Source organism: Pinus tabuliformis, chromosome 3_2, assembly GCF_031772625.1.
Source record: "Pinus tabuliformis cultivar Carrire ecotype Pingquan chromosome 3_2, CPIR1, whole genome shotgun sequence".
Taxonomy (NCBI): Eukaryota; Viridiplantae; Streptophyta; class Pinopsida; order Pinales; family Pinaceae; genus Pinus; species Pinus tabuliformis.
The window spans coordinates 1,092,401,806-1,092,429,624 of record NC_142302.1 but is presented as its reverse complement, the minus strand read 5'-3'; the positions used below and the strand labels follow the sequence as shown (position 1 = coordinate 1,092,429,624).

The 27,819-nt window shown below is 41.8% G+C and overlaps 1 pseudogene across 1 annotated transcript in view; it reads left to right on the top strand.

Moving 5' to 3' along the window:
• The window catches only part of LOC149184480 (PHD finger-like domain-containing protein 5A pseudogene), a 37,314-nt pseudogene that overhangs the window by 8,055 nt on the left and 1,440 nt on the right, over positions 1–27,819 (top strand). The window lies entirely within an intron of this gene.

The following is a 27,819-nucleotide window of genomic DNA, read 5'->3' as shown; positions in this document are numbered from 1 at the left end:
CCCCGAAGATATTTGAGAAGATTCTTGGCACCAATCCAATGAGAGTGATGAGGCTCAGCCATATGTTGGCTCAACATGCTAGCTGCAAAACATATATCCGGACGAGAGTTCACCAAGAACATCAATGCTACTATGAGTTGATGAAACTTAGAGGCATTTCCCAATTCAGGTCTGACAACACTACTGTATAACTTCTTAAAGTTAAGTTCCATTGGGGTAGTCATAGGCTTGTAGTCCACCATTCCAAATTTGAAATCCAACTCCCTCTTACGTTTGTAAATGAGAGGGTCTGCACTTGTTAGAAAGAGGTCGTCCACATAACGTACCAGTATGAGAGGTCTATCATCCACAACCCTAAAGCAATGGTTTGGATCGACTTCACTCTTAGTGAATCTCAATTTCTTCAAATAGCTATCAATCCTCTCATACCAAGCCCGGGGTGCTTGCTTTAAATCATAGAGAGCTTTCTTCAACCTACATACATGAGATTCCCGATCATGAATCTCAAACCCCTCGGGTTGTTCCATATCTGTGGTCTTGCTATTACATGAGGGGAATGGTCCCCTTGTAAGTTCTCCTTCGGTATATCTCGGACATGTACCTTCATGCTCTTCGTTGACTTCAGGCATCCCTGTCACCATCTGTCTTACATTGGGTAGGGCCTTACAATGAAGCTGAGCAGACCTCCGGTGCCATTGAAGAGATGTGTCACACGACATGGTCCCCAATGGACTTCTTGCAACTTGATACAAAGTGTCAACCCTGAACCCAAGAGTAAAAGCATCTTTAAAATTCCTTTTCCAAGCACGTACCTTTCCATCGATGAATGCCACCTTGTAACCTTTGTCTTCCATTGCCGAAATGGACACCAGGTTCTTTTTGAGATCAGGTACATAAAGAACTTCTTGTAAATGAATCGTGTTACCTTGATTCAATTGAAGTGTAACATTCCCTACACCCTTTACGTCATAGGTGGCATCGTCTCCAAGAATAATCTCCAAGTTTGTTTCCTTCTCTATCAAATTAGAGGGAGCTTCCTTGTATCCAGAGAAGTGCCTTGAAGCACCACTATCAATAAGCCAATTTCCCAAAGTGTCTGGAGGAGAGGTAGAGAAAAGGGTCGATATAAGATAATACTCCTTTTGCTTATCAGAAACAACATTTGATTTTTCATACCTGGAGTTCCTTGCTTTCTTGGAGGGTCGACCTTGATGTCATGCATTCCTTTTCCCTTTGCCATTGTACCTGGCATTTCTTCAATTGAAGTTGCCCCTGGAATGATTGTGATCATCATCATGTGATGTGTCCCTTCTATTTGGACACTCCCTTGCATAATGGACAAACTTATTGCAAGCAAAGCATTTGCCTTTCCTTCCTCCCTTAGATCCAGGCTTTCCATTGAAATGACCTTTAGACCTTGCATTATTTCTCCTTTTGGCATGAGTGGAAAAAGCAGTAGGGTTGCCTCTATTAGAAGGCATTTCTTGCTCCACCATCCTGGTTTCTTCTTGAATGCTTCTCGACATCAATTCTTCAAACCCTGGAATTCGATCATTATTGAGATTAGTGGTTCTGAATATATACCACTTAGGTGGGAGTCCTCCAAGGGTAGTGATAGTAAGTTCCCCATCAGGAATGACTTCTCCAATTGATAGAAGATCATTCTTGATCTCGGTGATCCTTAAGACGTAGGATTGAATATCCTCGTCCTTGCCCTTCCTTAATATCCTTCAACTTATTTTTGAGGAACAAAAATTTGATTAGGATCACTAACCTTGAACATGCTTACCAATCTGTCGTATATCTCCTTGGAGGTGTTCAAATTAGAGATGTAGGCCATGAGACGCTTGTCAATGGAATCTCTGATAATCTTCTTTGCGTTGACTTCACCGTTGGTGTACTTGTTCTTTGAAGCAGCGAATGCATTTGATGGAGGCTCAGGGATTTTACCCTTCACATAATCCAACACTTCTCGTTCTTCCAATGTCAGATCAAGAGACATCTTCCATCTGTGATAGTCAGACTTTTCACGGAGCTTGTTTTCAGTCGGGAAGAGGGATGAGGAACCCATTGAGCCTTTTGTCCTTTCCAATTGACTCGGTGATTGTTCTTTCACTTGTGCTTGGGCTTTGTCTTCACCTTAGCTTTGATACCATGTTAAATTTTTGGTATGTTCTATGTTTAGAGCAATTTACTTCAATTTTTCATATTAGCCCAATGTCAATATTTAGATTAGCAATCGCATCAGCATGATAGTAAAGTGTAGATAGAACATAAACATAAACAGTAGAAGACAAGCCAAGACAAGAGGACACAAGATGTGGCACCAGCCAGGGACAAACCCCAATGTGGGGAAACCTTTGATCAAATCTTCTTATATTCTTCAATAGTTCAGCACAGAGAGATAGTACAAATATACAAAACTGATATTTATGACAGCAGTAGAAAGTCCATCATTTTGCAAATGATGATTGTTCAGAGATGCAACGCTGAATCCAATCACAAAGAGTGCTAAAGTAAATCCTTCGAGGAGACCCTTCACATAACACTGATGCAACATTCCTCTGATAGCTAGTTGCTCCTGCAATTCTAGTTAGGGCACAATAGGCAGCCCTTAACCTTCCACACGTCAGCAAACTAGCTATCCTAAGGACTCCTACAAGTTGCCCATCAAACTGTCTCAACACATACAAGATACACTTTAGAATGTGTGCACTAGCTCACTGTTCTAGGGTAATTAGGCTGTTGCAATTCTGGACTGGTTAGGGCACCCAACCACAGTCCCTAACAACCCTCAAACAAACGCAAAATTGCTTCCTCTTACTGCGATTGTCATCCAATCGGGTGCTGCCCTCCACGCGGCTCTTTCAGGGTAGTTTCAAGCCCAACGCACAAACCTGTCTCCTAAAAATGACTGCGACATTCTCTTAACAGGATTGTTCACCCTTCAACAAGGCTCTGAGATAGTCCTCTCACCCCCGGCCTTAAAGATCAGGAATGTTGCCCTCAAGACAGCACCTCGGCCTGCCCAAAACAACCTTCCATTCCTTGTTGTCCAGTCCTTTGCTTGTTGTGCGTATTAGGGTTAGTTTGCTGCGGAATTAGGGCCTCCCTCTAGCTACGGATTAGAGCCTCTTTAGCTGCGGATAGGAGCCTCTTAGATCTGTGGCTAGGTCTTCTTTTGCTCTCTCCTTAGCTGCGTCTTTAGGGCTCTTCTTGAACTACGACTAGGGATTCTTCAGGACTGCATATTAGGGCATGGTCTCTTCTCTAGAAATGCGGCTAGATCTCCTTCCTTTAGGACTGCGGTTAGGGCACAACAGAACTGCGGATAGAAGCCTCTCTTCACTGAGGTTTGAACTCCTTTAGGATAGCGTATAGGGCTTCTCCTTAGGACTGCAATTAGGGCTCTTTCCTTTAGACCTCTCTTTCCACCAAAACCCAAACGAGTGGAGAGAGAGATCACAAGAGATGAGTGTGTCAAATGACTTGAAGACATCTTCTATTTATAATGCAACGTTGAGGATAAGCTGGGGTAATTTGGTTGCTGACTGACCTTGACAAATTGTCAATAATACAAATAAATTCATATCTGCATAAATACATGTTGGAATCGGACGATCTTTAGATCAATCCTACAGCTCTTGATGAGAGGAATCCAAGAAAAATATCAGCTGCCACAAATAAGATGACCCACATGGAGTTTGGCCCTAGTTGCCAATTTTAACAAGTTATAAATTCCATGTCAGCATTTTCCCAACCTTATTTACCTAGCATATTCATTGTATATTTGAACATGAATCCTATTATAAAAAACCCAAGACTTTCATCAACTCACCTTGCCCATGTTAACACAAATGCAATATTATGTTAAATTTTGGCATTAGATAAGATTAGGACATTTTCTTATGGCCATAAAATATGAACATAATGCCATTCAATTTAACATCAATACAATATTATTTGAAACTTTGTTATGGGTTGAATCCTTAATGATTAGAATATTTTTCTTATGTTGGCTATAAGACATGAACATAATGCCATTCAACTATAAATTTCATGGTTATTTACATTGAAGGCAATAAAAACGTCGAAGTCTCTAGGCTTTTGCATATGAGTATTTTTTGGTAGTGGGCACAACTTCTAAGTGATAAGCGTGAAACGAAGAGGACACTTTCATGCTGTAAATCTTCTCTTGCATCCTTTAATTATGTACACTCTTAGGTATTTTTCTATGTAGGTTCCATCAAACTAAATTTCATGCTCAGTGCATTGCATTGCATTGAATCTGGTTATCTCTCTCTCTCTTTTAAATTTCCAATATTGAATTGTTCTTTTCTTAGTTTGCTCGGTATTTGAATATGGATTAGACCCCCCCTAGTTGGCAGCTAGTGGTTGCCCTTGTCCTCTTATTCCTCGATAGGAGGGGCTATCATGGAGGAGATTCAATTGAATTGTGAAAGGTTGAAGTGGGTTTGGTTTGGCTTTATTGATTTACATATTTTTGTTATTATTTTGGACAAGTAGGATTAATAGGAGATTATTAAGTCCTAATCTTCAAATTTCATTTTTTTCTTGTTTTTGAAATAAGTTTACTCTTTGAATCCATTTTTCCTTCCCTTTTTTGGGATTTGTAATCCTTCAATTTGAAGGCATTAGCGTTGTATGGATCATTTAGCGTTTAGCTTTGTGAGGCAACAACCATGCTAAAATTTGGTATGTAGATATAAGCTAAGTCGTTTGACACACCCCTAGGTGGTCACATGTCATGAATCCTAGGTGTCAGACATGTATTTGTGAGAACACTTGTCATGTCAAAAAGTGGATGTGGGATGTGTTTACAAACTAAGGGAGGAGTGGTTGAAGGGAAAGACAAATCTGTGGGATGCGTTTTTGTAATATCACCGAATAGATATACTAGAAAAACAACAATATTTGAGCACGAGTGCACAACAAAATCTGTAATTTTATTTGATATAAAAATCATGAATTACAACTATGAAATTACTTGCTGAAATAAACATTAATCTGAAATTGTCCTCTAAGTTTTTATCTCTAAATTGACCTCCAAGCTTGATGAATGATTGCAGCCCAGAAAAAATGATGTGTTAGGGTCTCACAAATCGAAGCTCTTCAATCGAGATTCAAAACACACCATTTTGACTAGGGGGAGGGCATATGTCTCTCAAAATATCAACAAAAAATATAATAATGTATCTCATATCATGAGTCATAATGTCATATACAATGAAATGAACCAAATAACTAATACAACTGATTTCCTCTGCCCCTCTTGCGAGAAAATATAACAACTTTCCCTCTAGATGAAGAAGGTTGTGCTCTAGAAGCTGAAGAACTAGGAGCTATAGGAGGTAGACCACGTTCTCTACTGGTGACAAGGGTAGGTGGTGTCACCTCCTCCTCTTGTTGCTCCTCCTCTACCTCATGTTCTAACCAATCAGGGGCCGACTCCATGATAGGCCTCTCGTCCTCAACCCTCCATACAACAATGGTGTCAATCCCATCCAATGAGATGGCCTCCACATCAGGTGTCCTCTTAAGTTGCCTCACCCATAATCGAAGGTTGTAGTAGACGTAGACCATGTCTCGAACTTGTACAAGGGTCATAAATTAATAAATTATAAATAATAAATTGTAAATAATAAATTAATAATTATAAAAAAATTATTTAATGAATTCAAAAAATTAATTGGAATATTTTAACCTATTGCACTTATTGGTGTGTATTTTTTCAAATACACTCCAGTTGTCTTCGCATCCCGAGGAGCTCCATGTTTGGCTGAGCACTCGAATAACAAGCCTTTGGAGATTGGGTACTCTGTCACCATAACTTCTCCACCATGCATCTACAACAAATAAGATAAACATAAGAAAAAAGTGAAATTTGAAAGTTGAAGCAAAGTATGAATTTGAAGAGACAATGAATTTCGAAACAAACTAAAGCTTTCTTGGCATTTTAGTCTTCCTATCATGGATAGCCATGTCAAAGCTAAATGTGCCACCTGCCATCATGTATATCTCCATTTCTTTGGAGATTTCTGCATGTTCTGCTAGAGATGGCACCATCTTCTGAACATAAGTAAAGAATCCACCCATGACCTCAACATCAAACAAAAAACCACACGAGTAAGAAAATGCGGGGTTCAGGTAGATCCTTGCAGCATGAATGGGATGATGGAGTGTATTGTTTCATCGCTTATCAATCACTTCCCATATGAGTTGTTGTTTCTTAAACCCCTTATCCCCCTTATCATCATAGTAGTTGCGAATGGATTCTTTGGCCCTATTCATGGCCTCATAAAAGTAGCCCATTGCGGGCTTGTCTCCATCAACTAATCTAAGAACCTTTACCAAAGGTTTAGTAATGCTACACACCTCTTGCACTTCCGCCCATAAGCTTTTCTAGTATGAAACTAACTTGCATATGGCCTCTCCTTCTGGTTTGCGGCTATATGACAAAGCACGCCACTCCTCTGAAAGAAACATTCTCTTCACATCCCACATATAATTCAGGAGGGATTGAAGAGATATGAAAACTAGTGGCAAATTGTGTAATGGAAAGGTGCACTGACTCCTTGTTGTTGGTGAATGTTCTCATCAAATGAAGCACAGATGCATGCTTATATATAAATTTTGTAATGCTTTTTGATGATTCAACAATATCCTTGACAAAATGAATTTTTCCTATGTCCTCCAACATCAAATCAATGCAGTGTGCAGCACAAGGTGTCCAAAATAAGTTAGGATGCCTCTCCACAAGCATCTTGCTAGCATCAACATAATTTGCAACATTGTCTATTATGATTTGGACAACATGTTGTGGACCCACCTCCTGAATGAACATGTCCAACAAATCACATAATAACCGTGCATCTTTGATATGTGCAGATGCATTAACAAATTTCATAAACATTGTCCCCTTGGGACAATTAACCAAGAAGTTAATAAGGCTTTTACCCTTTTGATCGGTCCAACCATCTGACATCACAGTGCATCTTGTGTGTGCCCATGATCCCCTAAACTCCTCCAGTCTCTTAGTTAAGTCAACCTTTTCATTCTGAAGAATGCGCCCTCTAAAGTCATCATATGAAGGGGCTTTGTACCCTGAGCCAATAATAGCAATAACATCAATCGCGGGATGGAAAAATGGATTGTTCCTGGCAATGCTAAAAGGAATATCACTCCAAAGAAGAAACTTGCCCAACAACTTGCCAGCTTCTTCCTTCTCGCTTTTTTTAAGAATTAACGTGATAGATGGCTGTGCACCAGGTGTATTCCTAGGAACAAAAAATGATGAGGTAGCTATGGGGTTGGGTGTAGATGCTGATGGTGAAGAAGAACTAGTACCACTCTCACGGTCATCTCCCAATCCTGCCAATCCACCCCCTGCCATTTGACTCTTCAGAGCTGCCTTGGACAGTTTGGCTGTCTTTATTTCTTCCAATGATTTGAGTGCTCTTCGGATGATTTCTGGATTTGTATTTGAGCAAGGCCCTATCTCATGTCCAGGAATTTGTGCAAGGTGGAACTTCAAGTCATATGATGCCCATATAACTTGCAAGTCAAATTTGATCTGCCAAACCCTCCATCAAGTACACAAATTCTCACAGAGGGTCCAATTTCCTTCGCATGTTTGTAACTTTGTTGAATCTTGAGTTTTAATGTAAGATTGAAGTTTGAAGTTTGAATATAGGGGACAAGAAGAATTGCAAGTTAAACAAATGAAATTAAAATTTACATATAACATTTTGAATTTTTAACAAAAAAAAACCTTAACTCAATGCAACAATAATGGCAAAAAAAACACATTCAAACCCAAGCAAAAATCATGGAAAAAAACTAGGGCACAAGACGAAATTAAACAAATAAAACTAACAATCAAGATTTTGCAATTTTGACCAAAAAAAAACCCTCTCCACTAAATGCAACAAAAATGAAAAAAAACACACTCAAATCCAAGCAAAAATGATGGAAAATATTTAGGTGATGGAAACCCAAGGAAAAACAAGAAAAAAAATAGTGCCAAATTTGATGCCCATACCTGAAAACCACGCCTTGCTGATGAAACTTGGTCCAAACTTCAATTTTTTTTGCTTGGGATGCTAAATTCCTTCACTTTTCTCCTTTCTTGCCCTTGTAGATGAGTTCCCTTCCTCCTTAGCTCTCAACTCTACCCTCTGTCTACAAAATGAGAGAAAAAAAACCAAAATTTAGCTTTAAAATCGCTCTGCTGCATGAACCAGTGATTATTTCTCATCAACTCCCCATTTTTTGGTAAAAGTCATGATTTTTTCAAATCGAAAAAATCGTCGATTTTATCGGCATCACGAAAAAATCGCGATTTTATCGCGATGTTCGCAACACTGGTAACAATCATATCTCGTATCTTTTGTACATTCTTATATAAATATATTTGTCCTATGATGGATATTTACATATTTCAGATCTTCTGAATATTCTGTTGCGGTTATGAACAAAGTTCATAACCAAAACCAGGGATACTTAAGGTTGTTAGACTTTAAGCCCAAAATTGCAGCAACATAGAATAAAAAATGCACAATGAATATCTTACCGAACTATCAAAGTGACCTGCTCCTTTTATCAATGGTGGAAATCGAATTACACTGCCTTCAACTTTCATGCTTTTCGGTTAACGATTGGTGAACTGGGATGAGATGGCCATGTGCATGGCTAGGGGAGTACGCTTGAGTTCAATTTAAGTAGAAGTGGAGAGAAGCATGTGCTTAGTCTAGTGGTGAGAAAAAGGAATTCACATAGTTAACTAGACTAAACGCTCAATGAATTGAGAACAAAATTTGTAATGTCCTCAACGAATTGAGGACAAAATAGGACTCATTAGCCTACCCTTCCCCGTAGGCTATTGTCCACCTAAAAAGGGGAAAACCCCCAAAAAAATACCCATTGTTGGGCTAGTTTTGGGGCAATTGGGGCAAAAATCCCAGAATTGGGGTTTTGAGTAAAATTTACTCAACCATTTATGAAGATGAAACCCCTCAAGGAAGCCTATAAATAAAGGAGGATTTGATTCATTTTGGAGCATCTAGTGTGGATCATTTCATTCTGTTTTTGAGCATTAGCTCTAAGGTTTTAAGACCCATTTTTCCTTGTCAATTTCAGTAGTGAGAGATTCCACCGTAGTTGACACATTTTCCTTTTTTCTTCTCTTGTTTTGGCACAAGAAAAATCCCTAGAAGGCAGCGAGTTTTATGACAATCGGTCTCTATTTTGGGTAGTGAGTTTTGAAGTGACATTCTCTGTTGTTTAGGATAGCGAATTCTATAATGTCTTGATATTTCATTATGGCATAGAGGCACCATCAGGAAGGCAACTAAATTCTTTATCTTTTGGAGAGGAACGAAAACCTCGGTTGGATTGCTCTTTTGTTCTAGGACAGGTCGATATCCCTATGATAGTGGATTCCTGAAGGCAACGTCTTTGGCTAAGATCAAACCCTTATTTGCCTATTGACGGGTTTGGATTGACGGCGTCATCAATTCAGGGCCTAGTGTTATGAACCAGAGTAGTTCAGATTCTCAGCAAGGGAGGGATTTAGTTGCAATGGCAAATCAACCAAGCTTTGGGTAAGCGAAAGGTTCGGGAAGCATGTTCGTAGCATTACGGTCTTTTGTGCATATCGTAGAGATGACCGCAAACCCTGAATCATGATGTCTGGAGTCGAAGATTCCACAAGTCTGGTAATTTGAGACAAAACATAAACTTGGGAAGCATTCGTTTCCCAACAGTGTGCGAGTACCATGTTGTGGTCCCAAGGAAACAACAAACATCTTAAATCGCAGTAGGCCCGAAAATTAGTGACGTGGTCAAGACAATTCATATAATGGTGTTGTGTTTCAAATAAATTATTTGTGGTATTGTTTAGGATATAAATCTAACGTATTAAGTACTTGCAAATTAGATTCCTGTGGTATTATTGTTACTTTTCTAGGATTGATATTAGTTATATTGGAGTTGATGAACTTTGCTACATGGTTTATTTCATTGAGGACCAGTATTGTCTATTGAAGGTTGTATTATTGTAATTGAGTTGAATTGTGGTACAGAAAGAAAATTGTCGAAAACCCTAGTATAAAAAAGAACTAGGGCAAAATTATCCTAGCGCATTACAGTGGAATCAGAGCGTTGGAATATTGCGAGCCTATGAGTTTGATGCATGTTTTTGGGAGATACGAGTAACGTTACAGTTAGGAAGGATAAGGGTAATCTCAGGGAAGCCATGGAGGGTAAGGAGGGACGATGAGATCCAGACACCAAGGATCTCTTACATGTATTGATACATGGACAAATGGAAATCTCAAATTTGATATTATAGGGGCAACAACAAGGACAACAAATAATGCACACCTTGGCCTAGGGTCGACAACAACTTGCTCAACCGATGACTCTTCTCATAGATAATGAAAATGTTGCTTGCAACAACAAAACTAACATGGAAGGGGGTGGAAATCATAACCCTGGTCATACTAACACCAAGGAAATGAATAGAAGGAGTCACCGATTGTTGCTTCATCAATTCACGAATAATCAAGCCGTGACAAACCAAGAAGTTGTTGAACCAAAAAAACTTTTGGATGGTTATTTTCAGAAATATGCAGCGCTAAAAGAGAACACAACGAGCTGCTATGACCTTCAATGAATACGGTAATTTCAGATTTAGAAACAGACCCAGGGGACAACCTAATTCCGATCTAATACACAAGGTGAATAAACTTTTCCTTTCCTCATTTGATGGATCATCTAAATGCACAACAAGAGCTTGGGTGCAAAAAATGGACACCTACTTCAGGCTCAACCCTATGCCAGAAGCAGACGTGATCCAATTTGCCACATTGCATCTAGAAGGGGAAGCGCATGAATGGTGGTATCATGGTTTAGTAACATTGAGGCATGCCAACATTACTTCCTATGAAGATTTTACACAAAGGCTAATAGAAATATTTGGCCGAAAGTACCCAAACATCCACTTCAGAGAATTGACGCTTCTCAGGCAGACAGGTTTGCATGAAGAATTCATTTCAGAATTTGAACGTACCGCTGTCATGGTAACAAGAATATCTGAGGAGCAATTAGTTTGCTTTTCACTGAAGCATTAGCTGAGCCCCTACAAGGATGGATCAAAGCAGTCAATCCCACCACTCTTCAAGAAGCCATAAAGAAGACTCGAGACATGGGAAATGCAACCACTAAAGCTAAGGCTCCATCCAAGCCTTTCATCCCTCCAAAAGATAAGGAGAAGAAGTCTTTCCAATGTGATGGGCCCAAAAGTGACAGAATAGATGAGGAAACTCGAAGCAGACTAAGGAGGAAAAAGCTATGTTTTACTTGCAGGGAACCATGGGAACTCGGTCATCATTGTTTAGGAAAAAGGAAGATTCACTACGTCGAAGTGCTCCCTGACAACGAAGAAGAAGAAGAGGCCACTCCAAGTACCGGTCAAGAGCCACCACAGAAGGAAGCAAAGGAAGAAGAGAAACTTGACAGCTCCAAAGAAGAACTGCCACAAGAGAAAAGGCCCAACAGAGAAAAGAAGATAGAACCACAGGTTAAGATTGCAACCCTTTCAGGTACACCCAAATATTACACCTTTAGGGTTAGGGGATTTGTCAAAGGACAACACATCACAACACTAATTGATGGAGGAGCCACACAATTTCATTGATGCAGCACTGGTGGCCAAGAGAGGGCTTCCCACCGAAGAGTTAAAAGGCCTGGATGTAATAGCTGCAAATGGATACAACTTGGATTGCACCCAAATGATCCCAGGTTTGAGCATAACTCTCGGTAACTAAACTTTTACTAGTGATTTCTATGTAATAGATCTTGCATATCTGGTACTAGGGGTTCAATGGTTGTATTCGTTGGGCAAGCACACGATGGACTACCAAGCACTGGAGATGGGATTTAAAGCACCAAATGGCAATAGGGTAGTCTTGAGAGGTATGGAAAATGGCGGGCCATAGGTTGTTTCAGCCAGAAGAATGGAAGCTATCTTTAGGCACGATGATGTCACGTATGCAACAATCTACAGAATCATGAGCCAAAAGGTACCCAACAACAATAAACCATAGTACAACACAAATATTCAATGAATAATTAACAAGCATACTACAATGTTTGAGTGATATTACTCTAGGATTGCCTCCTAAGAGAGGATTCGAGCACACTAAAGAACTGGAAGAGGGAGCTAACCCTGTGATCACCACGCCTTACTGATGCCCGAAGAAATTCAAGGATGAAATAGAAAAGACCATCCAAGAGCTGTTAAAAATGGGCCACATAGAAAAGACCATCTTAGCTATACACTCCAACCAAACTTGGTAAGAATAGACGACCCTTTTGAAGTTGTAACTAGAGTTGGTCTTCATATTGTAAATTTATCATTGATGTATTTGTCAATGCATGTTCTTCATGCTTGGAAAGTCAAAAAGAGTCAAAAAGAATTTATTACGAGTTAAAAGAAAATTTATTTGAGTCATGTCCCATTTGGACATTTTCAAGAAAAAGAATTTAAATTTTATTTGAGTCATAAGCCCACAAGTTGACCAAGTTGGCCTAGTGGCACCTATTTGACCCTCCTGGATAGCTATATATAAGAGACATTTCGACCTCTTGGAGAGCTCATTCATCCACCACATCAACAAGTATCTTTTGCACCTCTACAACAAAGAAGGCGGCCAAAGTCAAAGGAGAGAGAAGGCAGTCAAAGAAGAAAGTTGAAGTTTCTACCCTATTGCAGCTCACTCATGTGAAATTTTCTGTGGAACAGGGCCAAAAATCTGAGGTAATTGCAGGGCTGAAATTCGGAATTTGACGAAATTTGAAGAAGTTTGACCAGAGTTGACTTTGACCATTGGATGGGACGTGGAGGAGGGTTTGACTTGGTATCCTTGTGGCAGTTTGGTCTTGGTCTTGGTATCCTTGTGGCAGTTTGGTCTTGGTCTTGGATGTCCCTCATTTTGATCTGATTCTATAAGAGAAGGATTGTTGGGTTTTAACCTTGTGGGTTTAGCCCTGGCCTTTGGCCTAATTTCTGGTGTCCTTTGTCGCATTGTGATCTTTATGTTTTGAACATTTGTATAATTGCTTGATGAAGAAAACATAAGAAGTAATAAGAAAACATCTAAGATTCACAAGTAATTATCAAGAAGAGGAATCAAGCATTAAACTACACTACACTTGGTTTCTCAATAGGCCCAACTTCATTTGCAGCCCATAGTTCTGCTTTCCTTGGTTCCATTGCTTTTGCTTTGGTTTTGTGTGCTTTGTGACCTCCAAGTAGTCCCTAAAGGAGATGTCTGATTGAAAATCTCCCCCAAAGCTTGATACTTAGCTAATATTTCAGTGTCCTCATTGTTCTCGATAGGTTCCCTTTGTGTAGGCTCATCCTTTTGTATAAAAGTAGGCATGGGAAGTCTAGATTCTGCTGAACGTGAAGGTTTTCTGGAAGAATGTTCAATGTGTTCTTCAACCTTGCTACATTCCTCTCCATCTGCATGCATCATATTTCTTCCATTTGCTGTGTTTTGAGCCCTCTGACTCAAATAAAGGTTATTCATTTGTAGATGTTTTAACATTTTTTCGAACATTTGTTTTGCCTCCTCCTCACTTGATGGCGATGGTTGATCATTTCTAGCTATTATTTCTTCCCGTTGTTCCAGGTTATGACCCCCCTCTTTACGCATGCAGTTAACCCAAACAAGCTGCGAAGTCTTGTAGCTCTGATACCACGTTAATATCCCCAAATAGAAATTCTATAAAGGCAACAATATTTTTAAAACGAGTGCACAACAGAACCTGAAATTTTATTTGCATATAAAAATCAGGAATTACAACTATGAAAATTACTTGCTAAAATAAACATGAATTTGAACTGTGCTTTGAATTTTTATCTCTAAATTGACCTCCAAGCCTGATGAATGATTGCAGCCCAGAAAAGATGATGTGCTAGGGTCTCACAAATCAAAGCTCTTCAACTGAAACACACCCTTTTGACTAGGGGGAGCCCATATATCTCTCTGAAACCAGGGATGCTCAAAGTTGTGAGGCCTTAAGCCCAAAATTACAGCAACATAGAATAAAAGACTCACAATGAATATCTTACCCAGCTATCAAAGCGACCTTCTCCTTTTATCAATAATGGAAGCCGATTTATCCATGCAAGACTGTGCCTTCAACTTCCATGCATTCCGGTTAACTGATGGTGAACTAGGATGAGATAGCCATGCACATGGCTAATGGAGTACACTTGATTTCAACTGAAGTAGAAGTGGAGAGAAGAAGCATGCACTTAGTCTAGTGGAGATACTCTTATGTCAAACTGTGGTGAAGTGGGAGCGAAAAATGCATGCGCTTAGTTAACTAGACCACACGCTCAACTATCTCTCCATGCATGCACGCGCTGTAGTTAACTCCAAGAAAAGTGCCAACTCATTCCTAAATTAGTTCATGTGTCCCAGTGGTCTTTGCTTCACTCATGCATGTGCTCCAAATAACCCATAGTCATGCTTAGTCTTATCCATGCACATTAATCCTCTTGCATGCGCCTGTTAGCACCTAAATCCACCTCAGGCTGAAAGAAGGCGAAAATCAAGGTAACCACAAACCACGCTCAGTCTCGTAGCTAGCCCTACGAGAGCAGGAGAGGGCTCTCTCCGAGTCACACTCAGTGAATAGATGAACGAAAAGGACTGAGATGACTTTCCAATGAACAATTTATCTTAGGCTAGTAAGTGAAAATGAACATAAAGAGGGATTTTTATGAATGACTGTGTTTCTGGGATGTTATGGGACCACTGGACCTCAATGAACAGAGAACTTAACATAAAGGAGCAGATTATTTCGTGAGGCAAGGTAGGCGGAAAGCATAGCAATTTAGTTTTAAAATATGGCGGAATGGAGAGATTGATTAAGAAGGTGAAAAGGGCATAGGAGATGAATCCTTTTCAACAGAAGAATGAACACTAACATGAAATTTTCCTCTAGGTAGAGCAATAAAATTGAATTCTACCTAATCTCTTTCGAAAAACTTCAATAGAAATGAATATGAAATGAACTATGGAACATAACAAAATACACACGAAACATAAGAGACACACTTGCTACACTCACAACCACAGGAATCTCATGAAACAGAGCCGCTGCCTTTCATTAATTCTCTGTAAAAATATACAATGCAAAAACAAAGTTTCTTTCCCACAGTCTCCCAGAAGTTACAAGCCAGCCAACCCTTTGCAAATAAAAATGTATACAATATATAGAATGTGTGGAGAAGAGGTGGAACGCCCAGGGGTTGGGAAGTTACTCAAATCATTTCGAAATGGAAATGGAGAGCCAACCATCAGCTACAGGTGCAGCGCTCTCAAGCATGACATTTGGCGTGTGGTGACCCTTTGCATTCTTCGCCACTTGGATAGATGCCCACCTGGAGAGAAAACTCTTTAAAAGCTGCCTTTGGTGCCAAAAAACCGAAGAGTGAATGACCGGGCCCACTTGGAGATGTCGCGACCCGAATTTTCGCGAAACGGGAGCGAACTGGGCAAAATTTCCTCTGTGCACCGCACACTTTTCTCTGTGTGTCGCACTACTTTAGGGCCTGTTTTGGGGCACTTGCAGGTGTCCAAAATGTGCCCAAGTGGGCTTGTTGGAAAGCTTGGCCTGTCTACTTTCTAACCCCACTGGAATTTCTGAATTTGAAGCTCATTTGCCCATCCAAAACTTCATTCTCCCAAGACTACTTTCTGTGTGTTCAAAAAGTGGCAGAGGGGCCATTTTTGGGTGTTTTTTGACCTTTAGGAGACCCAAAACTTATCAAAATTTCTTGCCCGGACACCAGTAGATGTATTTTTCAATGCTGAATCCAAATATGTAAGCCGTTCCTCGATCTGAGGTCTAGAATTTTAGCGCGCGCAGGGTGCGCGGTGCACAGGGAGAAAATCCCTGTTTTTCGCCCAAAAAATTTCCTTGTGACCAAAATTTGCCCAAATTTTTTGAGATTTGGGCTGGAAGTTCTCTATGGGGTACCTTGCTGAACCAAGGAAGCCTCAGCCAAGATTTTGAGCCTATCTTGCTCTTTTGCCCTTTTTGCCCTTTTTGTGGCTTTCCTCAGTTTTGCTTTCAAACTCCTTATTCGGGCTCTCAAACTCAAGTTCCGTGCCCTGTAATGACGAGCCATGTGTCTCAGCAGTGTGTTGTCGTCATCGGCTTTGTTCAGCATGTTGTCCAGGTGCATGTTCACTCTCTCAAGAACAGACTCACGATCATCCCTAACCTGTTGCTCCAATGAAGTGAATTCAATCCCCCTCTGCTGGGCAGTCAGGCGATCCTCACGGATGTTCTGCAGCTCCATGATCACATGTTGGTCTTCCAGCTGTTTGTTCCTCTGCTCCAAATACCTGATGTTCCATTTGGCCATCTCCAACTTGAGTGTCAAAGAGTGAATCTTTGCCTCTTGCTCCTGGAAGATCTCTTTCAGCTGTGCATTTTGTGGACGTGTACCTGCATCATCATCATCACGAAGGAGAATGGGTCCGGTCTTTCTTTCACCTGGTGGCACACCTGAAGGCCCCTCCTCATGCTTGGGCTTCTTGCCCTTGTCCCGTACCTGTACCTGTATTGCCGATGTAGGAAGCGAGGCCCCTTCCACCCCGGGTGGAGATAACACTCGCTTTGCTGCTGCAAACAAAGGCCTGGTGCCTTTCGGATAGCCTCTCTGATATGTGATGGAAAATGGCACCACAGTGGTCTCATGGCGCTCATGCTGATGAGAAGGACCACCTATCTCATGTTTTGCCTCTGATACTCCCTGTGGGGCGCTGAAGAAATCACGGGAGATGAAGTCCTCCCAAGCAATGCCCTGCAATCCCAACTGATGGTCCACCAAAATCTGGATAAGAGCGAAGTGATATACATTGTTGAGCTGCTGCCGAGGGGTCTTGTGCTGCATGAACTTTCTCATCCTCTCTATGTTCCCGCAGATGAAAAATGGGAGGTTCATCATACGTACCCTGGTAAAGTGCATGAGCAACCTGATGTGATATGCATAAAGGCGAGAAAACCTCCCCTCACAACTGAAGTATTTCATGATCAATCTCATGAGCGGAGCATAATCATCTCTCAGAAATCTGAATGGGAAAACTCTAGTGAGCTGACTCAAACAACTGGCCTTGATGTAAGGCTCATAAAGTTCCCTCTCCACCTTCATCTTCTTGTGCCACTTTTCTCCAACATTTGGTATGCCTGTTGCCACTGATATGGTTTCGGGTGTCAATGTGAAAGTGACCCTTGCCAAGATAGACTGTCCTTCGTGTAGGTGAAGTGCAAAAAGACGGGCCAACTCATGATGAATCCTGACATTTGCCACCCTCTGACAAAATTCGAAACATGCCAAGTGTTGGAAACAAGACATAGTGAGGGGGCATGCCTGCAACTCGGTGAGGGTATTTGGTTCATCCCTGACATGTCTGCCACTCCTAGGTCTCCGGGGGGCCTGTTCTCCAGAAGCTGTGTCACTGTGAGTTTCCCCCTCATAGTCTGATGAAGTTCCCGATGCCATTACTGCTGTTTGTACCCTGATTTTTGTGCTGTCCTCTGAATCCAATAGTCCTGGTAGATGCTCTGCAAATCTGTCACCAAGGGGACAATAAAATAGGGAATATTAGGAGGGGAATGATGAAATAGGGATAGGGGTTTAAAGGGGAAATTTGTCAGGGATTTGGGGGTGTTTGGGGTGTGGTTTTGATGGGGTAGGGTTAAGGGACCTTTGAGCTATATGAGTAAAGGAGACAAAGGGATATGTTCACAATGTAGCTAGGGTAACCATTATGGGAAAAAGCTCCGGGGGAATTAGCTGATAGAGGTAGGATAGCAGCATATTTTGCAATCATGTCACTGTAGCAGAACCCTAGCTTTTGATTTCTTGGTGTCTTCCTTTGTTTATTTTCAAAAAGTTTTTGCATTCGGTTCATAGCCTCAAAATCATGGTATTCTTCCCAAAATTAATGCCAAGAGTGAAGGTAGTTTGGTCTACCTCTCAAGCATGATAGGCATTCATAAAAATTTAGGCAAACTGGTGCATTTTCGGGCTTATAAGTCTGTGCGCCGCGCGCACTGCCCAGTGCGCCGCGCCAGTGGCAAATTTAGACTGTGAACCGGCCCCAGTGCGCCGCGCAAGATGAGTGCGCCGCGCACTGTTAAAATCACCCAAATTTGTTTGAAAAACAGGGGAGAGGGTTTAGGGCGGTTTTAGGGCGTTTTCCTTAGGAATCATGATGGGAATGGAGGCGGGAACGAGGAGGAGTGAGGAGACAAGGGGAGGGGAGCAGACCTTGGTGGCATCATTGCAAATTTGCAACCCCCACTATCGTTGTTTTTGATGATTCTTTTCATGGTCGACCTTGTGCTTTTGGGGTACCATTTAAACGTCTTATGCATACCATATAAACGACAAAACTGATGGAGAAGAGTTGACAACAGAGCCTACCTCTTGATTTGCTAGCTTTCCCGACTGTTGAAGTGTTTGGGCACCGTTTTCGGGCTGCTGGACTGTGTGCGCCGCGCGCCTTATATGCGTCGCGCCCTTGCAAATTTCACACTGCAGGCCGACTGCCAATGCGCCGCGCGCTGTGTGTGCGCCGCGTGACCTGGTGTATGCGCCGTGCTTACCAAATCGCCTCCCACTCACTCAAACACTCACCAATCTCACTCTTCCACCTTCTGCAATGTCTTTCCAAGTCTTCAATGGCACAATGGCTTTGCTTTGGGCTACCATATGTATTTATAGGCTTTAAAGAAACTGGTTTGATTTTTCCTTCTATGAAAACCCACTTTATAATGTTTTTTTTTTGCACTTCTTTAATACACCTTTCTTTGCGGGGATTGTATGACGGAGCATCTGGCTTTGAAATCTCTGACTGCGTCTAAAAATGTCAACTGTCGATTTTTTGGAAAATTTTGTCATAGTTGACCTTGTTTGACTGTTCTTCAAAACAGAGTTTTGAAGAAAAGTCGATGTCTCTTGCGGTGATGATGAAGCTTTCTGCACTGTAGGTGTATAAGATCTCCCTCTGGCCTGCATGACTTTGTTCTGGGCATGTTTTCCGAGACCAAACTGATGAATTTCTAGACCCAAACCATAAAAATGAATCTGCCCTGTAACAGGACCAGACCTTGACTATCATGACTTTGATTAATTTTTGGACCAAGACCTGAACCAGCAGAGGCCAGACATGAGGGGAAATGAGTATCATGACTTTCTCCGTTAGATCATGACATGTCCCTAGTGAAATGCAACTGAGTGAATGAAACGGGACACCTAAAATTGAAATGCACAAAGAGCTTTGATCTCTGACGGAGGGCTGACCAGACTGAATCTAACAGCGCCCAAACCGATTGTGACTCTGTGTCCTTTTCCTCTTGGGTAAGCCAAGGAAAGGATAGTTGATTTGCTGACAACTGTTAGTTTTTTTGGTTTGAGTTGGGGACACTATAATTTCCCGATGATAAGGGTTTGGATAACAGTGTTGAGTTGGCAGTCGCCAACTTGGATCTAAATGAACTAGTGCTAGGGCCAATCACTTTTGATGATGGTGATCCTTTTGAAGGGTTATCTTCCACACCAACAAATGCATTGATTGGATTGGATATAGAGGAGGAGGAGGATGGAGGATAGAGCATTGATAGTGATGTTAATTTTGATGACTTTGACATGGAAGAGGATTAAAATAGTTATGAGCTATATGAGATTCTTCCATCTATGGTTGTAGTATCTATCTTATTTTTTATTTGCCATTGTCATTCCCACCTATAGTAGGAGTGACTTAGTGTCTGTGTAATACATTTTGATTTTGATGATTTAATAAGAACGCTGTAATTTATGTGTGTTTGTCATTTGAGCATCAATGATGTAGTACTAGTACATACTAAGCAGTAACTAGTTGTATTTGAATTTGTATCATGTAAATGTTCTAGATTTTAAATTCAAACAAAATTTGAATCTTTACGTCAATATTTCATATTGTATGTGTAATTTCATAATGTTGTTTCGTATATATATAGAAACCGTGTCCCATTTCTAGGGTTGCTATTTGTTAATTTTAGGTATGTTCTATGCTTAGAGCAATTTATTTCAATTTTCACAGTTAGCTCAATATCTTTTCCAGATTAGCAATCACATCAGCATTAAAGTAAACTGTGAATAGAACATAAACATAAATCGCAGAAGACAAGCCAAGACAAGAGGACACAAGATGTGGCGCTAGCCAGGGACAAACCCCAATGTGGGGAAACCCTTGATCAATTCTTCTTATATGTTCTTCAATAGTTCAGTAGAGAGAGAGAGATAGTACATTTGCAACATAAGTCAACACTTTGACTTATTTAGATAAGTGCATAGATCATCTCTAGGAAGATGATACATGAGATCAGTTGAAGACATGCTGCTTCAACTGATTCTCTAAAGTGACTCCTTCACCTATCATTGTGCTACATCTCGTCATCATGTTGTACCTCACCGTGTTGCACCATGTTGCACCCATCATCACAATGTTGGACCTCATGTCGCTGTTGTCCCAGTGTTTAGCACTGTTGTACCTAGTGCCACGGCTGCACAATGCTGTCACCCATGTGCTTGCTACACCATTGCTGCTTTGTGTCCTCGCTGCACCAAGTACTATACTGCTGTCCCAATGTACTTGCAACACTGTGCTTGCTGCTGTCCATGCTTCTTGTTGCTGTCCATGCTTCTTGCTGCTATCCATGCTTCACCATGCTACTGCTATCCCAAGCTTCTTGCTGTTGTCCATGCTTCACCATGCTTGCAGTTGTCCCATGTTTCACTATGCTTGCAGCTATCTCATGTGTCACCATGCTTGCAGCTGTCCCATGTATTAGCTTGTTGTCCCTTGCATTGCTTGTTGCTGTCCAACTGCTGCATCTAAACATGTTGTTCCATGCACCTTACTGCACCATGCTGCTGCAATATACCATACTGCTGCATCCATCACATCATTTTGCATTCCTTTGGGGTATTCAACACTCCATGTTAACCCAACACGTGGCTCCCGCAGGCTGCTCCGAATCTGATCCAAATCTGGTCAATATCTTTGACCTAATGCACCTCTAACACTACTCCAAATCTGCTTGTCACTTTGCTGTTCCTAACTGTTCTGGTTAGGGCACTTGGGTAGCCCTAAACTCCTCTCAACAGTCCTCGAACAACCCTCCAAATCTTCTTGTCACTTTGTTGTTCCTAATTGTTTTGGTTAGGGCACTTGGGCAGCCCTAAACTCCTCTCAACAGTCCTCGAACAACCCTCCAAATATGCTTGTCACTTTGCTGTTCCTAACTGTTTTGGTTAGGGCACTTGGGAAACCCTAAACTCCTCTCAACAGTCCTTGAACAACCCTCCAAATCTGCTTGTCACTTGGGCAACTTCAACATGACTTTGTCTTAGGCAGCTTCACCATGACAACGTCCTAGATCTAGGGCACATAGAGCTAGGGCATCATCTTCTAGGAGCTGCGTAGATCCTTCTTCCCCATGGCAGCGTCTAGGGCAACTCTTCTTAGGGCAACATATCTCTTAGGATTTATCCTCCCACCAAAACCCAAAGACAAGTGGAAAGGAAGAGATCACAAGAAGAGTGTGTACAAATGACTAGCAAGCCACCTCTTTTTATACAAAAACGTTGAGCACATGTGGGTGTTATTTAGTTGTTGGCTGACCTTGACAAATCGTCTTATAACACAAATAAATTCATAACTCCATGAATACTTATCGGAATTGGATGATCTTTAGAACAATCCTACACCTCTCGATGAGAGGGATCCAAGAAAAATATCAGCTTCCATAAATAAGATGACCCACATGGAGTTTGGCCCTAGTTGTCAATTTTAACACTCCCTCTCAACTAGGGAGAACTCCATCCGCTGATCCATATGTCCGACTTGCACTGTTTTTCTGAGCTCTACTCTGCTCAGTTCTGCTTTGCTGAGCTCCGCTCTGCTCTGTTCTGTTGAACCATGAAGAAGAAGAATTGATCGAGAATGTCGCATACCATTCTCTACTGACCCGAAGTCAGTTCCATATGAAGAGAGTGTCATATCACTTTTATTGACTCGAAGTCAGTTTTATTGATCCCAGATCAATGAAGGTCATCCTAGCATAGGGAGTTATGGTAGATACAACGATGCGTCCATCGATAGTACTACAATGGTCCCTAACCCCATTTCCCTGCTCATTGATCAGATGAGAGGTACTTCCCATGAGTCCCAGACTGCATGGGTAGGATGCCTCGAGAGGAGAACTAATCATCCTGTCCATAGGAGAACGAATCATCCTGTCCATTGGTCGCCACAGGAGAACTAATCATCCTGGCTCATAGTCGCCATAGGAGAACTAATCATCCCAGCCCACAGGGGAACTAATCATCTTGTTCCATAGTTGCCACGGGAGAACTAATCATCCCGGCCCATAGGAGAACTAATCATCCTGTTCCATAGTCGCCACGAGGTATCACAGGGAAACGTTGAACCTGTCACCCTGTACATAGCGCACCACCAGGGGAGGGTGAGTTGCCATGTGGTCGTATGTCGCTCCAGTAAGTACCCTAAGCCCCTCAGACCTCCTAGAGCTTAGTGCATGCAACATGTGGGACCCTTATATGAAGGTCTCTCAATGACTCCAAGTCGTTCGGGAAAATCACAAATTTGACCTTTCCCCGGGGCTTTGACAAAGTGTCTGTGACCTGTACATCAGTCTCAATGCGATGGAGCCTCCTCGCTCATTGATTTACCATATCCTAGATAAGGTAGTATCTGATGTCTATCTGCTGGAGCAATCATCGAATACGGGATTCCTCAGTAATCGAATCCCCCCCTGGTTGTCACAAAGAATCACAGTGGTATTCATCATGTGTACAAACAACCCACTGATGAGCTTCCACAACCAGGTAGCTTCACACGAGATCATACTCGTAGCAAGTATTCGGTCTCGGCGGTGCTTATAGCAACCGACTTCTGCTTCTTGCTCATACATGATATCAAAACAGAATCCTGAGAGAACCAACACTGAGAAGTGCTCTAGTGATCCTCCACACTGCCTGCCCAGTCAGCATTTGAATAATCATGCAGCTTCATATTTCCGACAGTGTATCTCAATCCATGAGAGATTGTGCCCTGAAGATATCTCAGAAGATTCTTGGCACCAATCTAGTGAGGCTCAACCAAATATGAGCTCACCATGCTAACTGCAAAGCATATATACGAACGGAAGTTCATCAAGAACATCAATGCCAATGAGTTTATGAAACTCATAGGCATTTCCCAAGTCTGGTTCGACATCACCACCATATAACTTCTGAAAGTTAAGATCCTCGAGGTAGTCACGGGCTTGCAGTTTACATTCCATATCTGGAATCCAACTCCCTCTTACTTCTGCAAGTGAGAGGGTCTGCACCTATCAAAAATTGGTTGTTTCTCAGAAGGTGCCGGTATGAGAGGTCTATCATCCACAACCTTCAAACAATGGTTTAGATCGGCTTCACTTTTAGTGAATCTCAGCTTCATCAAACGCTATCAATCCTCTCATATTAGGCCCGGGGTGTTTTACTTCAAGCCATAGAGGTATTTTTTCCACCTGTATACATGAGATTCCTAATCATGAATCTCAAACCCCTTGGGTTGTTCCAAACCTGTGGATCTGCTTCATGAGGGGAATTGTCCCCTTGTAAGATTTTCCTTCGTTTCATCTTAGACATGTACCTTTATGCTCTTCTTGAATTAAGGTATCCGAGTCATCATCTGACCTACAGACCTTCGGTGCTATGTGTCAACTGACATGGTCCCCGATGGACTTCCTGCAACTTGATACAAATTGCCAACCCTGAACCCATGAGTAAAAGCATCTTTGAAAATTCTATTTTCAAACATGTACCTTTCCATCGATGAATGCCACCCTGCAACCTTTGACTTCCATTGCTGAAATGGACACCAGGTTCTTGTGATTAGGTACATAAAAGAGATTCTGTAAATGAATCGAGTTACCCTCATTCAATTGAGGGGTAACATTCCCTACACCCTTTCCTGGGTAGGTGGCATTGGCTCCAAGTATAATCCCACGATTGTTTCCATCTCTACCAAATTAGAGAGAGAACCCTTCTATCTAATGAAGTGCCTTGAAGCACTATAATCGATAAGCCAGATTCCCAAAGAATCTAAAGGAGAGGGCCAATACAAGATAGTGCTTCTTTATCTTATTAGAAACAACATTTGATTCTTCATACCTGGGGTTCCTTGCTTTCTGTGAAGTGTAGACCGTTTCCTTGATGACCTGGATTACCTGTCATTCCTCTATCATTGAAGATGTCCCTGGAGTGATTGTTATCATCATCAAGTGATGTGTCCCTGCCATTCCGACACTCCTTCGCATAATGGCATCTGCCTTTCCTTAGATCCGGACTTCCTATTGAAGTGATCTTTAGGTAGGCCATTAGAAACTTCTGTTGCGCCATTCTGATAATATTCTCTGCTTCGACTTTACCCTTGGTGAGTTAGAAGAGGGATGAGGAATCCATTGATCCTTTTGTCCTTTCCCAACTGTCTTCGGTGATTGCTCTTTCACTCTTGCTTGGGCTTTGTCTTCACCTCACCTCTGATACCATGTTAACTTTACATATGTTCTATGCTTAGAGCAATTTATTTCAATTTTCACAGTTAGCTCAATATCTTTTCCAGATTAGCAATCACATCAGCATTAAAGTAAACTGCAGATAGAACATAAACATAAATCGCAGAAGACAAGCCAAGACAAGAGGACACAAGATGTGGCGCTAGCCAAGGACAAACCCCAATGTGGGGAAACCCTTGATCAATTTTTCTTATATGTTCTTCAATAGTTCAGCAGAGAGAGAGAAAGAAATAGTACATTTGCAACAGAAGCCAACACTTTGACTTATCTAGATAAGAGCATAGATCATCTCTAGGAAGATGATACATGAAATCAATTGAAGGCATGCTGCTTCAACTGATTCTCTAAGGTGACTCCTTCACCTATCATTGTGCTACATCTCGTCATCATGCTGCACCTCACCGTGCCGCACCACGCCGCACCCATCATCACAATGCTGGACCTAATGTTGCTGTTGTCCTAGTGTTTAGCACTGTTGTACCTAGTGCCACGGCTGCACCATTGCAGCTTTGTGTCTTTGCTGCACCATTGCTGCTTTGTGTTCTTGCTGCACCAAGTACTATACTGCTGTCCCAATGTACTTGCAGCACTGTGCTTGCTTCTGTCCATGATTTATCATGCTGCAATTGTCCCAGGCTTCTTGCTGCTGTCCATGCTTCACCATGCTTGCAGTTGTCCCATGTTTCACTATGCTTGCAGCTGTCTCATGTGTCACCATGCTTGCAGCTGTCCCCTGCATTATACTGCTGTCCCAATGTACTTGCAGCACTGTGCTTGCTTCTGTCCATGCTTTATCATGCTGCAGTTGTCCCAGGCTTCTCGCTGCTGTCCATGCTTCACCATGCTTGCAGTTGTCCCATGTTTCACTATGCTTGCAGCTGTCTCATGTGTCGCCATGCTTGCAGCTGTCCCCTGCATTATACTGCTGTCCCAATGTACTTGCAGCACTGTGCTTGCTTCTGTCCATGCTTTATCATCCTGCAGTTGTCCTAGGCTTCCTGCTGCTGTCCATGCTTCACCATGCTTGCAGTTGTCCCATGTTTCACTATGCTTGCAGCTGTCTCATGTGTCACCATGCTTGCAGCTGTCCCCTGCATTAGCTTGTTGGCGCTTGCATTGCTTGTTGCTGTCCAACTGCTGCATCTAAACATGTTTTTCCATGCACCTTACTGCACCATGCTGCTGCAATATACCATACTGCTGCATCCATCACATCATGCTGCACTCCTTTGGGGTATTCAACACTCCATGTTAACCCAACACGTGGCTCCCACAGGCTGCTCCGAATCTGATCCAAATCTGGTCAATATCTTTGACCCAACACACCTCTAACACTGCTCCAAATCTTCTTGTCACTTTGCTGTTCCTAACTGTTTTCTGGTTAGGGCACTTGGGCAGCCCTAAACTCCTCTCAACAGCCTTCAAACAGCCCTCCAAATCTGCTTGTCACTTTGCTGTTCCTAACTGTTCTGGTTAGGGCACTTGGGCTGCCCTAAACTCCTCTCAACAGTCCTCGAACAGCCCTCCAAATCTGCTTTTCACTTTGCTCTTCCTAACTGTTCTGGTTAGGGCACTTGGGCAGCCCTAAACTCCTCTCAACAGTCCTCGAACAGCCCTCCAAATATGCTTGTCACTTTGCTGTTCCTAACTATTCTGGTTAGGGCACTTGGGCAGCCCTAAACTCCTCTCAACAGTCCTCAAACAGCCCTCCAAATCTGCTTGTCACTTGGGCAGCTTCAACATGACCTTGTCTTAGGCAGCTTCACCATGACAACGTCCTAGTTCTAGGGCACATAGAGCTAAGGCATCATCTTCTAGGAGCTGCGTAGATCCTTCTTCCCCATGGCAGCATCTAGGGCAGCATATCTCTTAGGATCTATCCTCCCACCAAAACCCAAAGAAGTGGAAAGGAAGAGATCACAAGAAGAGTGTGTACAAATGACTAGCAAGCCACCTCTTTTTATACTAAAACGTTGAGCACATGTGGGTGTTATTTAGTTGTTGACTGACCTTGACGAATTGTCTTATAACACAAATAAATTCATAACCCCATAAATACTTATCGGAATTGGATGATCTTTAGATCAATCCTACACCTCTCGATGAGAGGGATCCAAGAAAAATATCAGCTTCCATAAATAAGATGACTCACATGGAGTTTGGCCCTAGTTGCCAATTTTAACCCTATTCCACGTGTTGGACACTCATATTTTGTGTCCTCTGTGTCCCATGTCATCATGTCAAGGGACTTAGGTCATAGGGGTGTAAGGAAATCTCTCCCATATGGCACATTCATGCTACAATGAATCCCATCAAAACTTATGTGCCCACTTCCTAAGAGAACTTGGATCCCCACAACTGATCCACTCGGTTGATCTGAAATTCTACTGAAAATGTCACACATCGAAGAGCTTGTCAAGAGCACTCCATGCAATTTGAGCAGGGTCACTTGGACACCGTATGCAAAAGATGCGGCCTGTTGAAGTTGAAGATAAATAGGTAGAAAAAATACAGTGCTGATGTCACCTCGTTGACTGGAATTATATGAAATTTTGACATGTGGACTGACTAAAAAGCAACATGTGGCAAGGTTGGTTTGGTCTTTGAACCAAGGTACATGTATGGTAACTCCCAAAACTTTGCAATCCAATCTACCACAGGGCTTCAATGTGGCATGAGGACATCACATGTATAAGGCGTAGAGGTTGCATTTAAATATTCTTCGTGATTTGCAATCCTAAGCAATGTTGGATAAATCTAAAACATATGGATTTTGAGAAACTATGTAAAAAAGCTTTAGATATTTGCCAACCAAATGATGCCATACATGTTATGATAACATATCATATGCCTTTGTTGTAATCGTTAAGATGCGTAATATCTTGTTGTGAGTGCAACATTTGAGATGTATAATTCCCAGGAAAATGCAAAGAGTGGATTGGGGGGGGGTTTGAACCCTGACCTTGTATGCAAAATAATAACACCCTAACAACTGTACCATGCACCTTGGAAACATTATAGAATGAAGCATATTGTATTTAAAGGCAGCAGGAAGCCCTTTTATTGAGAGAAAAGGCA